The sequence below is a fragment of the Drosophila suzukii genome, unplaced genomic scaffold (genome assembly GCF_043229965.1).
Source record: "Drosophila suzukii unplaced genomic scaffold, CBGP_Dsuzu_IsoJpt1.0 scf_18, whole genome shotgun sequence".
NCBI classification, from domain to species: domain Eukaryota; kingdom Metazoa; phylum Arthropoda; class Insecta; order Diptera; family Drosophilidae; genus Drosophila; species Drosophila suzukii.
Window position 1 is genome coordinate 625938 of NW_027255905.1, and position 16664 is coordinate 642601.

The following is a 16664-nucleotide window of genomic DNA, read 5'->3' on the forward strand; positions in this document are numbered from 1 at the left end:
AATTTCGCTTTGCTGCTTGCATATCTCCATTTCCCTTTGAGTAACGGGTATCTGATAGTCGAGGTACTCGACTATAGCGTTCTGCCTTGTTTTAGTTGGATTAAATAGTTCTCATATTTAAATCAGACTGGGATGAACTTTAATACAAATACAAATTTTATTTAAATTAAATATAATCCCCGTTAAAAGAACTGTACTTTATGTTTGATTTAAATGTATTATTTAAACCATACTATTATGGTGCATATTCAATTTAAACCAATCTGTAGTTTAAAACAAGCGTGATTTATATTTAATAAAGACCCAAATAAGTATGTGGTTTTATTGAAAATAAACGTAAACTTATAATCCAAACAATTGTTCTGCTTAAACTCTAGTTTTACAATGCTAACACGTCATCATTACTTTTGTTTTAAACACATTTAAATACATTAACGTAACTCTTAGAATTTATATGATACATATATACATATACATATTATACATTATTATACATATTTTTTATAATCACACATTTTTTTGTTTTGCCACATTCGTACGCCTGCATGTGCGTACAAAAATTTCCTGCGAGTCATAGTAGTGATAATTTCTTTCGCTTGTTGGTTCCTTTAATGACGGTCCACGAATTATTTAAGATGACAGATGTGAGCAATACGGTGTAAATGTAGTCCTTGTAATCTGTGAATAAGAATATGTTATTAGATTTTTGGTAATGGCATAATTTAGAAAAAGTCAAGCTTATCATAAAAAGATAAAATTTATAAATTTAAAAAAATTATACATTACCAAGTGATACAGTTTTCTGAACTGTCTTTAATAGTTTAAGTCGCGCTTTGTTTTGCATTTGCTCTTCGTAAAAGCAAAAAACCTTTTCCTTAAATGGGTCCCATATATAAAATTGCTATAATTGCTATAAAGAAAAAGTTAATTAGTTTTTTAATAAGTATCGAGTAGGTGTTTTTATATAAAGGGATTTAAATAAGACAAAAATATTGTTTAAATTTATTTCGTTTTTTATTTTTTTTTTAATTTCAAAATTAGTTACATTTAAAGAAAAATCAAGTGAAAGAACCAAAAAATATTATAAAGAAATAGATGAAACGCCTGCGACGCCACAGAACCGAATGCAACGGCAGCAAAGCGTCTTTTTTGCGTCTTTTTATTGTTTTCCTTCTTGTGCATTCTACTCCTTTTATCTAGTTTGCGCGCGTTTTCACTTACTTTCCTTTCATATTCTTCATTTCTTTCGCGTATTTTTTATCCACTTCATGTTTATTACCCAATCGTATATAGCTTTGTTTATTTCGTTAAATGTATTATCTAAATTTTCACAAAATAATAATGCGCACAACAAAGAAGAAACTCAAAAAGGAAAAATGCGACAAAAAAAACGTGGACATGCAAATTAAGTTTCTCACTAGTGAATTGATTAAAAAAATTTATTTTTATTTTTAACAATCACTTATTCACTATTACAATTTTACAATAGGTCGAACTTATTTAATTCACTGCTCTTGTATCTATTCTCGAATATTTGTTCTGCTCGATTCGGATCTCCAAAACGGACTGCCTGCTCTCTAGTTCAATGATCAATAATCAAACCTCGGCTTAAGAGATTTTATCCCCAAAAATTGATAAAGAGAATGACTCAAGAGAGTCGGAAAATAGGATGATGCAATTTGCCAATTAAATTCGAAGTCCAATCTTGGCCGGAAATTGGTGTTTACATTAGCGGAGTTTAGGGACCGCTTTTGGGATCTTTTTGTTTACGTTAGCGGACTCGGGACTCGCTTGGGTCTCCGATTCTTTACAATATCGGTTTGGATGTTTACAGCATCCGTTTGATTCGGACTGCGTGAAATTGATCTGGGTGGGAATGATTTGGAGGCCTGCTTGGCAGAAATAGCTGACCACGGATTTATCTCGGGTCTGTCAGAGTTCTTTGGAAATTAGCTCTCGGCTCAAAGTTGTTTATAAATTGGGTAAGAGCCCCTAAATAATGTGTCATATAACTTGCACATGCCTTAATATTAAGTAATTATTGTATTTTTATTTGACTCACCTTTTTTCTGTACTTTTTTATTACACTTAAATGAACACTTGTCTATCGAGCTCTATTAATCACTTTTACATCCGATCACGAGAACCGCTTGCTTCGAAGTAATCGCGGGATTCGCTACAAAGCGGAGTGTCAAACTATTTCGTATATACACACATACATATGCATGTCTGCAAATAGGACGCACAAAATCTGTCGCGTGCCGTTAATTTACATAGAGGTCAAAGTAATGGGGAAGAAAATAAGAAAATATGTACAAATAAGTCCTTAAGTTTAATAACTTGTATATGTCAATTTAGTATCATTTATTTTATTTTATTATATTTATATATTATAAGAACATATCTTATTGTCAAAACATCGGTACACAAGAAATATTTATGTTCTTATGCACATACATATTTTCTTGACCGCCAATGTACAAATGCGAATGGAAGAAGAAGACGCGCTTGCGTTTGCCGTTTTGCTTGTTCATATTTGTCTCTAATTTGTCTGAATGTATGTAAGTATGCACATTGTGCCGTTAGTTTTAGTTTTTCGTTACGGCCCAGCGTTTACAATGCACGCACATTTTTTCTTCGGCTAAGCATGTTTTTGTAATTTTAATAGTAAATTACAAAGCCAAATCTTATGATATTTGTCATGGAAATAGAAAGAGGCTGCCGGTGGTTGGGCAGCCGTAACTAAAACCATTTTCTTTAAATATTAAAGCTGTTTTTCTTTTGCAAATTACTAATAATTTAAATTATGTTGTGTATATGGGTCACAAACTTAATACATATACATAGATATGTAATTTGATTTATAATTTACAATTATTTGGTCAAATACAAATTTTGAAAACGTTCTATATTCAAAATAAAAGAGTAAATATTCCGAACAAATTGAAAAAGTATTTACTTGAAATATAAAAAACCATCAAATATACTATGAATTTAACTACTTTTTATAATAGTTAAAACCAAGATGGCAACATTGAGTTTAAATGTGACTAACTTGTTTTTAAATAAAAATCACTTTGATTTGAATGTTTACATATTTGACATAAGGCTTAAATATGTTTTTTATTTAAATGAAAGGTTTTTATATTTAGTATGACTATGCAGGGAAGTAAAAAAATCAAATAAAAATATATTTGATTTCACTACGCGTTTTTTCTACCAGTGTATGAAGCATGGATGGCGACCCACGAGAGGATGAAGGAAGAGGCGGACTGGTATACCGCAGTGTACCAAGGCCTGTTTCGGAACCCATTGTTCCCGAGCTTTCCCGTCACCAGGCGGAGGAGCGTCTGCCCAGGTATGGCCTTATTCCCGACCGAGGAGCGGAGACAGCAGGCGGCTGAGAGAGAGGCGGAGGAGCCACTCTTCCGGCACATTCCGCCGATTTTCATTCTAAGGGATATTAAGCAATTAGAAAAAAAAAAAAAAAAAATAATTATAAAAATAAAAAATAATAAATAATATAAATATATAAAAAGTACAAAAAACAGATATTACCAGGTCCCAACGCGCCTTCGTCGAGGCATTTTCGGAATTCCTTGTAACATAACTATTTGTGTTGTTCGTAACAGTTATAAATGATTCGCAAATAAAAAATACTTTCACGGTTAGCAATGGGTGGTTTGCTTAATGGGATTTAAATTATCGGTGACAAATTTATAAGTGAAAGTCACAGATATTTTGGACAAAGGATATGGTTTTTTTTTTTTTTACTGTATTACGGCGGAGCGATTTCAATTACTTCTATTTGTGTTGTTGGTAACAGTTATAAATGATTCGCAAATAAAAAATACTTTCCTTATTATATTTTTTATGACCTCTTTTTGAAGGGATAATATTCCATGAATTTTTTCCATTACCTTGACCTTTGCCCTGCGTCGAGGCATTTTAGCAATCCTTTACACCACCACCTGTGTTTATTGTAGGTAACCAACTTGACTCTGGGGTTATGGCACGGTTAGCAATGGGTGGTTTGCTTAATGGGATTTAAATTATCGGTGACAAATTTATAAGTGAAAGTCACAGACATTTTGGACAAAGGATACAATTGGTCATTTAGGTGTGAGTATACTCATTTGTTATGGTGATAGAAAATGGGATAGTCACAGTGTTTTTTGATTTTTACTGAATTACGCCGGAGCGATTTCAATTACATTCCCAATTATAGTTAGTTTTAAATCGTTTTTTGACATTCATATATTTTGTTCTTTCTAGACATTTTATTGTAGCTAATAACTATCGTTATGGGATCTAAGGCTAGCTATCGTAGTTAAGATTACATTTATTATACCTACATAAGATGAAAGAACATGAAAAATGGAAATGTTTTATTTTTACAATATACTAGTTAAAGTGGATGATATTATTATATATTCTTAATATCTGTCATTATGAATAAAAATTGTTTATCAAAACAGCTTCTACACAGCTTTTAGACAACTTGTGAACAATTTATTTCTTAATTAGTTTTACAATCACAGGATACATCTTCCCCCAACATAATCGGACATGTTCCTCTAAGCAAACACATTGAAAATCAGAGTGTTAGTTTTTACTTCAAATTGAAAGTCGTCTTGTGATCAAGATTTTTTGATCATTCTTAACAAAAGACTATAAAAGCTCGTAGACGTTAATAACAACTAGTAACCAGCTAATAATAAATAGTAAACATCAAGTAAACAGATATTAAAGATATATAAACCAGATACTAAACAGCTAGTAAACAGATATTAAAGATATATAAACCAGATACTAAACAGCTAGTAAACAACTTGTATACACCTAGTAAACAACTTGTATACATCTACTAAACATATAGAAACCAGATACTAAACAACTTGCATACATCTACTAAATATATTGTAACAAGATACTAAACAACTTGTATACATCTACTAAATATATAGTAACCAGATGCTAAACAGCTAGTAAACAACTTGTATACATCTAGTTAACAACTTGTATACATCTATTAAACATATAGAAACCAGATACTGAACAACTTGTATACATCTACTAAATATATAGTAACCAGATACTAAACAAGTTGCATACATCCACTAAATATATAGTAGCCAGATACTAAACAACTAGTAAACAACTTGTATACATCTAATAAACAACTTGTATACATCTATTAAACATATAGAAACCAGATACTAAACAACTTGTATACATCTACTAAATATATAGTAACCAGCTAATCAGTATTGTAATTAAAGAGCTTATTAAACTTATTCAGAATCTTAGACAATGATGCCTTACTCATACAAATAGTATACAAATAGAATAGAATTAGAAAACTAGAACTTAAAAATAGTTGACAACAAGAACCGATATTACCAGGTCCCAACACCTCTATCATAAACTTGAATCAGAAATTAAATTGAAAGACGCTCCTATGTTAACTAATGAGGCTTTCGAAATATATTACAATATTATTATGGGATGGAACAAATGAATGCTTTAAAAATAATTCAACATCTGAGAAAGATTACATTGTTAGAACTATTTTACATCTATCTATGGGAACCAACCGAAAATATGCGTTTGGACCGATGGTTAACAACCCATATATTTTTTGTTACAGAGGGAGGAGTCAGAAAATTAATTATATAAAAATATATATAATATATATTTAATTATGAATTAAATGAAATATGTTTACAATAATAAAATAATATTAAATGATCTTATAACATTTGTTTCTGACTGAACAAATGAATGGTTTAAGAATACTCCAACATCTGAGAAACATTTAATTGTAAGAATTATTTTACATCTATCTATGGGAACCAAGCGAAAATATGCGGTTGGAGCGAAGGTTAACAACCCATTTATTTCTTACAGAGGGAGGAGCCAGAAAATTAAATATTTAAAATATATGTAATATATATTTAGTTATGAATTAAATGAAATATGTTTACAATAATAAAATAATATTAAATGATCCTATAAAATTTGTTTCTGACTGAACAAATAAATGGTTTAAGAATAATCCAACATCTGAGAAACATTAAATTGTAAGAATTATTTTACATCTATCTATGGGAAGCAAGCGAAAATATACGTTTGGAATGAAGGTTAACAACCCATATATTTCTTACAGAGGGAGGAGTCAGAAAATTAAATATTTAAAATATATGTAATATATATTTAGTTATGAATTAAATGAAATATGTTTACAATAATAAAATAATATTAAATGATCCTATAAAATTTGTTTCTGGCTGAACAAATGAATGGTTTAAGAATAATCCAACATCAGAGAAACATTAAATTGTAAGAATTATTTTACATCTATCTATGGGAAGAAAGCGAATAAAGGTCAACAACCCATATATCTTACAGAGGGAGGAGTCAGAAAATTAAATATTTAAAATATATGTAATATATATTTAGTTATGAATTAAATGAAATATGTTTACAATAATAAAATAAACAAAATAATATAAAATTGATGATTGAACAAATGAATGCTTTAATAATAATTCAACATCTGAGAAATATTAAATTGTGAGAACAATTTTACATCTATCTATGGGAACTAAGCGAAAATATGCGTTTGGAACGAAGGTTAACAACCCATAAATTTCTTACAGAAGGAGGAGTCAGAAAATGAATTATATAAAAATATATATAATATATATTTAATTATGAATTAAATGAAATATGTTTACAATAATAAAATAAATAAAATAAAATTAAATGATCCTACACAATTTCTTTCTGACTGCAATTAAAACTACAGTACGGATGAAGGGAAAGTATTTTGTTCAATGAGGTACGTCGGCTACTTGCGAGTTGGTGCATGGTCGGAACATCATCCCTTATCAATGGTCTTGAGATGTATGATCCTATCAGACGGCCTGCTCCTTAGGTCTTGGGCATGTGACTTTAATGATGGTCAGGTTATTATAGTTCACGGTAAGTTGGTTTGTATGCTTTGATAATTCTTCACCAGAAACTATAACAACTCATAACACTTGTTAACAGTTAGTTACCATATAAAACCAAGTACTTTACAGATACTATACAAAATTTTTCATTTCATTTTTCGATTTAGCGTCGCTTGTGACCGGTTGTGTTTATATTGTGCTCTGTGATTTTTGTCAATTTGTTATTAATATCTGTGTTACTGGTGCCTTGCTTTGTGTCTTAGTCCAACATAACCTGCCGTGCTTGTGTTTTAAATCGTCTGTTTATGTTTAATTGCCTATTTTAATGTAGCAATTTTAACAAAACCTAACTCTGTTTTTAACCTGTGCATTTTGTTATTGTAACTTCTGTACGCTGTGGTGCATTTGTTTCAATAGCTTTTGTTGTTGTTTCCCATAATCTGTAATCTCTCTCCCGTTTCTTGTCGTCGCAACTGTTGTCGTGTTTATTTTGTTTGTGTTTCGCAAGCCACGCTCAGTCGACAGCCACTCTGTCGCGCTCTCTCGCTTTCGCAGTCTCTTCGCGCTCTTATACTTTTGTGTTTTTGTGTGTCTACATTTTTATTGTTTGATCCCAGTGTCAAATTAAGTGAGGTATTTATAATTCTTTTGATTCTTTGGTTTTATAAACAACTTTTTTTCTTAAATTTAAATTCTTAAAAATGGCTCTTTTTTGTTCCAAGAAAGATTGTCAGTTTGGATCGTCACCTAATGATGTTTTTATTTACTGTCGTCTCTGCAATACATTCATCCAAAATGTACTGGACTTGTTGGCAGAGTAAAAGATTTTATTGATCTGCGTGTTGGTTTCTCGTGGACTTGTGCCTCTTGCGTTGAAATAGACCGTGATTTGGATGGCTATGTTGCGCTGACCAATGATCGTTTTATGAAACTTTTTGATAAGCTTATGGGCGTAGTTCCTGATTTTAAAGAGTTTAAGGCGGACCTTGATAAAACAAAAATGTCAGTAGGGTCACCTAAACGCAAAAAGATCGCTCCTTCAAAATCTGCTCCCGTAAAGGCATCAGTTCCAAATCCTAACTTAGCTCCAAATATTTTTACCCGATCGGTAACGGCAGCTATGTCGGCATCTACTGGGTCTGAGGGACCTAAAGTTTCTCTGACAGCAGTACCCATAGGTACCAAAAGCTCTGGAGGAGTCCCTGTTTCTGCTAGTCAGCCTAAGGGGTCAAACCCTATGCAGCTTTCTGTGCCTACTGGTGAAGTTAGCTCTATAGGAGTCCCTAGTCTTGATAATCAGACGAACGATGTTCAGATTGCTAATGGTGGAAGAAAGAGCCTCTCGGTTGTTCCATATAGGAAGCAATTAGTTGTGTCTCGCTTAACACCTGAAACCACATCTGCAGATGTTTTGGAATTTATACAACAGGAATTCCCATCTCAAAACATCACAGTGGAGGAGTTTAAATTTCAATATGTTCGTATGATATCTTCATTTAAAATATCTGCTCCTCCGGAAGTATTTAATGTACTAAATTCTAAAAGTTTTTGGCTTAATGATGAATTGGTCATTAAAGAATTTGTTCCAAACAGACGGAGAACTAATAATAGGCCTTCCACGACTGTACCTGCGCCAAAAAACTGAGCAGTTTATTTTTGGCCTATCAAAATGTTAGGGGACTCAATATGAAGCTACCTAAGCTTTATGCTGACTCCTCTGCCTTTTCTGAAGACATTCTGGCCTTTACTGAGACTTGGCTGAAACCGGAGATATCAGACTCCGAAGTTCTATCCAAAAATTTTAATACGTATAGAACTGATCGCTCTCCTCGTAGGGGGGTGGGGTGCTGGTTGCCGTTACCTCTACTTTATCATCGGAGAGAATATACTTTCTTAATCCCAATGACATAGAATTCGTTGGTGTTAAAGTTTCTTTGAAATCTTTTTCTATTTATGTAACTTGTTCTTATATTCCACCTGAATCCGACTTAACAATTTATGAGCAACATTTGTCTGCAATAAAAACGGTTCTATCTCATCTTTCGGAAAGGGATCTTTTGATTGTTTTGGGTGATTTTAATCTCCCTGACATTTCTTGGTCCCCTTCTACCGACTTGTCTCTACCCCATTATCTGACCATGACTTCGTTGACGGTCTGTTAGAATTATCATAACAGCAAGTTAGCTTTATACGTAATTCACTAAACAGACAATTAGATCTTGTATTTGTTTTAGATCCGTCTGAAGTCACGGTATCTAGAATTGACCCACTAGTTGTGCCAGAAGACCGGTATCATCCCACATTAGAACTTACAATTTTTCTTCCCTGCGTTGATACCCTCTCTCCTTTACTTTCTCCAACTAAAAGTAGATGGTTTCGTAAATGTGACTTTAGTAAACTCAACAATTTGAATTCACAATATAACTGGACAAATTTATATAATTGCTTGGATATTGAAAAGAGACGATATTGATTCTGTAGATTTGATAAGCCGCCTAATTTTCAATGTTCCTGTTAGACTAATGCGAAACTACTACCCTATCAACTTGCCACGATGTGCATCTAATTTTAGTCAGCACGAGCCCTTTTGCGTTCTTTCTAATAATTATAACAACATACATCAAATAATTTGTTCCTCAACTTCTATCCCTACATTAAAAACTAAAATCTTAGCTCATTTGCTCTAGTCTTGATGATCTATGTTTTGTCCTGTCTTTATTTGTTCTATATACCTTCCTCGCGACCCGTATTTGCCCAAAACAAGCACGTGCTTGGTGTCGTTTGGGCCACTTGTTTGTATTGCTCTTAGTGCATCAACGTTCAACAATAATATCAAATTGGTATTTTTCAATAAGAACTTTATCATAAATTTAAAAAAATTACGAAACCCCAAAGAAAGAAATGTCAACCATCTCTTGGGATACCTGTACGATGGAACCGAGGTCAAAATGTATACTGATCCTACACATGATTGTAACTGGAAGGGATGAAGTGTTATTTAGAGATGAAAATCATACGTTAACAAATACAATAAAACTCTATATACTTTTAATTTACATAACTTTAATTGTGAAAGCTTTCAAAATCAACTTTCTAAATAGGTTAAAATTGTCGGCCATCACAGTGAGTTCTGGTGTAAAACCGAATATATTTAATACGACTTCGAAATATTTTGGGAAAGCTTGTAAAGGTTTTTAATTTTATCTTCTCCCGCGGTATTTTTTTCGAAGGCCCTTTGAATTTAATTTCTGAATGCATTCATATAGCTTTGTCTTTAGTTAAAAGTAGCAGACTTATTTTTTGGTCACAACGGACTTATTCAGACGCTAAAATATTATTTTATTTATTTATTTCGCATTATATATTGCTAACAAGTAATTGTAAACTAAATGCTAACAGTGGTCGTGAGCTATAGCAGCTATAGGCCTTCAGCTCGTCTGGTTTAGTATAATTTCATTTTGTTTTCTATTGTCTATTTGAATCTACCTTATTTTCTACATGGTTAGATATTTACAGTATTTTATTTTTATGCTTATTATACCCGTTACTCGTAGAGTAAAAGGGTATACTAGATTCGTCGGAAAGTATGTAACAGGCAGAAGGAAGCGTTTCCGACCCCATAAAGTATGCATATTCTTGATCAGGATCACTAGCCGAGTCGATCTAGCCATGTCCGTCTGTCCGTCTGTCCGTATGAACGCTGAGATCTCGGAAACTATGAGAGTTACAATACTGGGATTAGGCACGCAGATTCCTGAGATTCCTGCACAGCGCAAGTTTGTTTCAGTAGAGTGCCACGCCCACTCTAACGCCCACAAACCGCCCAAAACTGTGGCTCCTACAGTTTTGATGCTAGAATAAAAATTTTAACTGAAATGTAGTGCTCTCATCAATACCTATCGATTGACTTTAAAAAAAGTTTGCCACGCCCACTTTAACGCCCACAAACCGCGAAAACCTGTGAAGCCCACAATTTTTATGCTGGATGAAAAACTTTAACTGAAATGTATTGGTCTCGTCATTACCTATCGATTGACCTAAAAAAAGTTTGCCACGCCCACTTAAACGCCCACAAACCGCGAAAACCTGTGACGCCCACAATTTGCATGCTAGATAAAAAATTTTAACTGAAATGTATTGGTGTCGTCAATACCTATCGATTGATCCAAAATAATTTTGCCACGCCCACTCTAACGCCCATAACGCTTAAATCTGTCTACCGCCGGTAGGTGGCGCATTTTAATTTCGCTTTGCTGCTTGCATATCTCCATTTCCCTTTGAGTAACGGGTATCTGATAGTCGAGGTACTCGACTATAGCGTTCTTCCTTGTTTTTTTTTTATTTGTTTTCTCTTCGCTGTTGGCGCGTGCACCTATACCCTTTCTAAAGCGAAATATATCCGACTATGTTATTTTTACTTCTTGAGTAGAAAATACAATATGAATTTTTTAAAAATGTTAATACTAAAATGTTTTAAATATTTGAATCAATTTTAGCGGACTAAATTTCTATAACTAAACTAAAAAATTATATTCTAATATAAATGTATATTAAGTAAATAAATAAATATTATTATTATTATAAATATTATATTATATTAAGTTAATAAAAACAAATAAGTAAATAAATAATTTACTATTGTAAAACAATATTAGTTGTTTTTATTTCTAAAATATTCGGGCATTAACATGTCGCTGCTCCACGAAAATTTTTCCGCCGAAATGTTAGTCGCTAGGGGAACATAATGGAGAGACGCAAAAGAAATAACGGATCGGCCGAAATTTGTCTCTGAGAGCGCCGAGTGCATGCAGATTATAAGACAAAGAAAGAGAGGGAACCTGCGAATATCTGCCTCTCTTAGTTGCATGCCCGTTTTCGTAGGCGGTCTTCCACGCTACGATGACTTTTCTGCTGACGTCAACAGCGGCAAATCGTTTTAGGCAAACAAAAATCAACAAAAAAGATTTTTGCCTTGAGCCATGTCACCGCGTCCCTACTGCAGAACTGAAGGGCAGTATGGTGAAATAAGAAAAAACCACGCGGTTAAAAATATATATGCACACACTCACACTTACATTGTTACCCGAAGGCACCTCTAAAAATATACAAATTTTCGCTAAATTGAACGAAATATTTTATAAAAGCGTGTACTTTCCCTTGTTGAAATGTGTTTCCTCCTTTTTCTAATAAGCTTTCACACAAACAATTTGTAATTATAGTTTTAGTTTGGCGATCACTGGGCCCACTACCTGTTTTAAAAAGGCCTCCCTTGTCGATGCTCTAAAATCTTCTTTTAATTCTCACTGGTTTTAAATGCTTCACTGACAGCAGTACCCATAGGTACCAAAAGCTCTGGAGGAGTCCCTGTTTCTGCTAGTCAGCCTAAGGGGTCAAAGTTTGGTGAAGTTAGCTCTATAGGAGTCCCTAGTCTCGATAATCAGACGAACGATGTTCAGATTGCTGGTGGTGGAAGACAGAGCCTCTCGGTTGTTACATAGAGGAAGCAATTATTTGTGTCTCGTTTAATTCCTAAAACCACACCTGCAGATGTTTTGCAATTTATACAACAGGAACTCCCATCTGAAAACATCACAGTGGAGGAGTTTAAATTTCCATATGTTCGTAGGATATCTTCCTTTAAAATATCTGATCCTCCGGAAGTATTTAATGTACTAAATTCTAAAAGTTTTTGGCTTAATGATGAATTGGTCATAAAAGAATTTGTTCCAAACAGACGGAGAACTAATAATAGGCCTTCCACGACAGTATCTGCATCAAAAAACTGAGCAGTTTATTTTTGGCCTATCAAAATGTTAGGGGACTTAATATGAAGCTACCTAAGCTTTATGCTGACTCCTCTGCCTTTTCTGAAGATGTTCTGGCCTTTACTGAGACTTGGCTGAAACCGTAGATATCAGACTCTGAAGTTCTGTCCAAAAATTTTAATACGTATAGAACTGATCGCTCTCCTCGTAGGGGGGTGCTGATTGCCGTTACCTCTACTTTAACGTCGGAGAAAATATACTTTCTTAATCCCAATGACATAGAATTCGTTGGTGTTAAAGTTTCTTTGAAATCTTTATCAATTTATGTAACTTGTTCTTATATTCCACCTGGATCCGACTTAACAATTTATGAGCAACATTTGTCTGCAATAAAAACTGTTTTATCTAATCTTACCGAAAGGGATCTTTTAATTGTTTTGGGTGATTTCAATCTCCCTGACATTTCTTGGTCCCTTTCCACTGACTCACTTGTCTCTACCCCTTTATCTGACCATGACTTCGTTGACGGTCTGTTAGAATTATCATTACAGCAAGTTAGCTTTATACGTAATTCCCTAAACAGACAATTAGATCTTGTATTTGTTTTAGATCCGTCTGAAGTCACTGTATCTAGAATTGACCCACTAGTTGTGCCTGAAGACCAGTATCATCCCACATTAGAACTTACAATTTGTCTTCCCGGCGTTGATACCCTCTCTCCTTCACTTTCTCCAAATAAATGTAGATGCTTTCGTAAATGTGACTTTAGTAAACTCAACAACTTGATTTCACAATATAACTGGACAAATTTATATAATTGCTTGGATATTGAAAGTGCTACGGAACTATTTTATAGTGTCCTAAACTCTTTTTTCAGTGAATGTGTTTCTGACAGTTTTCCTCCTAAGTTAGACAGGCAACCTTGGTTTACCAATCAGTTGCAAAGACTTAGAAACCTAAGAATAAACTTCTATAAAAAGTACAAAAAGTCGGGTAGGCCATCCGATTTTTCAAGATATGTGGTGGCTCGTACTAATTTTAATGTACTTAACAGTCATTGCTATTCCATGTATTTGAACCGATGTAAATTTGAATTTTCAAAGGATCCGAGGCAATTTTATAACTTTGTCAATGCTAAGCGAAAGTCTTCAGCATTGCCATCATCCGTACGATTAAACTCTATTGAGGCATCTACGGATCCCGAAATTGCAGATTTATTTGCTGAATTCTTCCAATCTACTTATAGTTCTGTTTCATGGTCTAATTCTAGCTACCCTAATCACTTAAACAGGGCAAATTGTATTTTTTCTCCTGTAATCACCGAGAGTTCTCTCTTAAGTGATTTAGAAACTATAACGCCAACCTATTCTCCGGGGCCAGATGGACTCCCTGGGTGTGTTCTTAAGTTTTGTACCCAAACTATTTGTAAACCCATTCTTAAACTTTTTAATTTGTGTATCTCATCATCTGTTTTTCCTACTATCTGGAAAGATTCTTTTATTATTCCACTCCACAAAAAGGGTGCGAAGGTTAATGTTCAGAACTATAGAGGAATCTCCAAATTGTCTGCAATTCCTAAAACATTTGAACGCATTATTACCTCTCAGTTGCAACATTTGTGCTCCTCTTTAATATCGCCGTGTCAACATGGTTTTGTTAAGCGTAGATCGACCACCACTAACCTGCTCGAATTGACATCTTTTGTACTAGATGGATTTAACAAAAAATTGCAGACGGACGTTATATATACAGATTTTAGTAAAGCCTTTGACTCTGTTAACCACTCTCTTCTTTTATTCAAATTAGATCAGCTTGGGTTTCCGAATAATCTGTTAACTTGGATTTCAAGTTATTTGAATGGTAGATCTCAGAGGGTTTTATTTAAAAACGCTGTTTCCAAGATGATCAACGTGACATCTGGAGTGCCTCAAGGCAGTCATTTAGGCCCTTTGCTGTTTACTCTGTTTATCAATGATCTTCCTTCTATCGTAAATCACTCTTGTGTACTAATGTATGCTGATGATGTTAAGCTTTGTTTTTCATATAATAATATTGAATCTGGTTTCTGCTTGCAGTCAGACATAAATAGATTCCAGGAATGGTGTCAGTATAACCTTTTGAATTTAAACTATCTTAAATGCAACGTTATGACTTTTTATAGGGGTACGCCAACGTTCATGAGTTACTCTCTTCAGAACATGTCCTTGGACCGAATATACTCAGTAAACGATTTACATGTTCTCCTAGATCCTAAACTTAAATTTGACTCCCACATAACCTCTACTGTAAATAAAGCTATGAGTGTTCTTGGGTTTATAAAGCGTTGGTCAAAAGAATTTGATGACCCTTATACAACCAAATTATTATTTACCTCCCTTGTCCGTCCTATTTTGGAATATTGTTCTTCGGTTTGGAGTCCACAATATCAAGTGCATATTGACCGTATTGAGTCGGTACAAAAAAAATTTCTTCTTTTTGCCCTTCGTAGTTTGAACTGGGATCAAAACATAAGGCTACCTTCCTATCAGAGTAGATTACTATTGCTTAATTTACCTACCCTTGCAAATCGTAGAACAATGCTTGGTACTATTTTTATGCAAAATCTTATAAGAGGTGATATTGATTCTGTAGAACTTGTAAACCGTCTAACTTTCAATGTTCCTGTTAGACTAACACGAAATTATTATCCCCTAAATTTGCCACGATGTACATCTAATTTTTGTCTGCACGAGCCCTTTCGCGTTCTATGTAATAATTATAACAACTCTTATCATTTAATTTGCACTTCAACTTCTATCCCGGTATTAAAAACTAATATTTTAACTCATTTGCTTCATTCTTAGATGCTTCTTTTATTTTCATTTGTGTCCTGTCTCTATTTGTTTTTTGTATCTTCCTCGCGAACTCGTATTTTTTGCCCAAATTGATAAAAGGGCCCCGCACGTAACAAGCACGTGCTTGGTGTCGTTGGGCCACTTGTTTGTACTGCTCGTAGTGCATCAACGTCCATCATATATATATATATATAAAAGAAACAGAAACAAAAATTGTTTTTTGTTCAGTCAAAGTAAAAATAAACTGGAAGACATTACCTTTTACAATGAAATATGTTGAGAATCGTTGGATGCTGGGTTTCTCCGCAGTTACACACCAAGTAATGTCCACAGCAAGCTTGTCCGTAAATATTAAATATGTTAAGCAATTTAAAATATTTAGAAACAAACAAAGCTATATTTTTAGAACGCACAAATTTGATACAAAATCGCACTGTCCACAGAAAAATCGCGCAACGAAATGACGCTCGGGCGAAAAATAATAATGTGGGTCAAAAGGAAGACCAGAGAAATTTTCCGAAAGAAAGGGGTAACGGAAAATTACCGCGACCTCTTTTTATCGAGCGTCTTTTCTCATTTTTTTGTTTTTGTAAAATGTGTACTATCGTCTTTATATCGCGCAGAAGTGTCTCAGAAGTTACTTCTTTGCGATCCCGACCCTTTTTGGTTTTGTAAAATGTGTACTATCGTCTTTCTATCGTCCGGAAGTGACTTAGAAGTTACTTCTACGCGATACCTGTATATTTTGTTTTTGTAAAATGTGTACTATCGGCTTTCTATCGCGCAGAAGTGTCTCAGAAGTTACTTCTTTGCGATCCCGACCGTTTTTGGTTTTGTAAAATGTGTACTATCGTCTTTCTATCGTCCGGAAGTGACTTAGAAGTTACTTCCACGCGATACTTGTATATTTTGTTTTTGTAAAATGTGTACTGTCGTCTTTCTATCGCGCAAAAGTGTCTCAGATGTTACTTCTTTGCGATCCCGACCCTTTTTGTTTTTGTCAAATGTGTACTATCGTCTTTCTATCGTTCAGAAGTAACTTAGAAATGACTTGACTTGTATTGCGCATTAGGCTTTCTTAACAATAAGTAAATGATAGAAAATTC

At 33.8% G+C, this 16664-nt stretch overlaps 1 protein-coding gene across 6 annotated transcripts in view; it reads right to left on the reverse strand.

The window, feature by feature from the left end:
- Positions 1 to 285: 285 nt before the first annotated feature.
- LOC118879556 (high mobility group nucleosome-binding domain-containing protein 5-like) overlaps positions 286 to 16664 on the reverse strand; it is a 53645-nt gene continuing 37266 nt past the window's right edge. Inside the window, exons 1-3 of one of the 6 annotated variants that reach the window (XR_011605591.1) lie at positions 2063 to 2193; positions 787 to 910; positions 309 to 678 (exon numbers count right to left, since the gene is read on the reverse strand). The gene's annotated coding sequence lies outside the window, so the exon portion shown is untranslated. The other 5 variants (XR_011605594.1, XR_011605593.1, XR_011605592.1 and 2 more) reach the window with 5 other exon arrangements.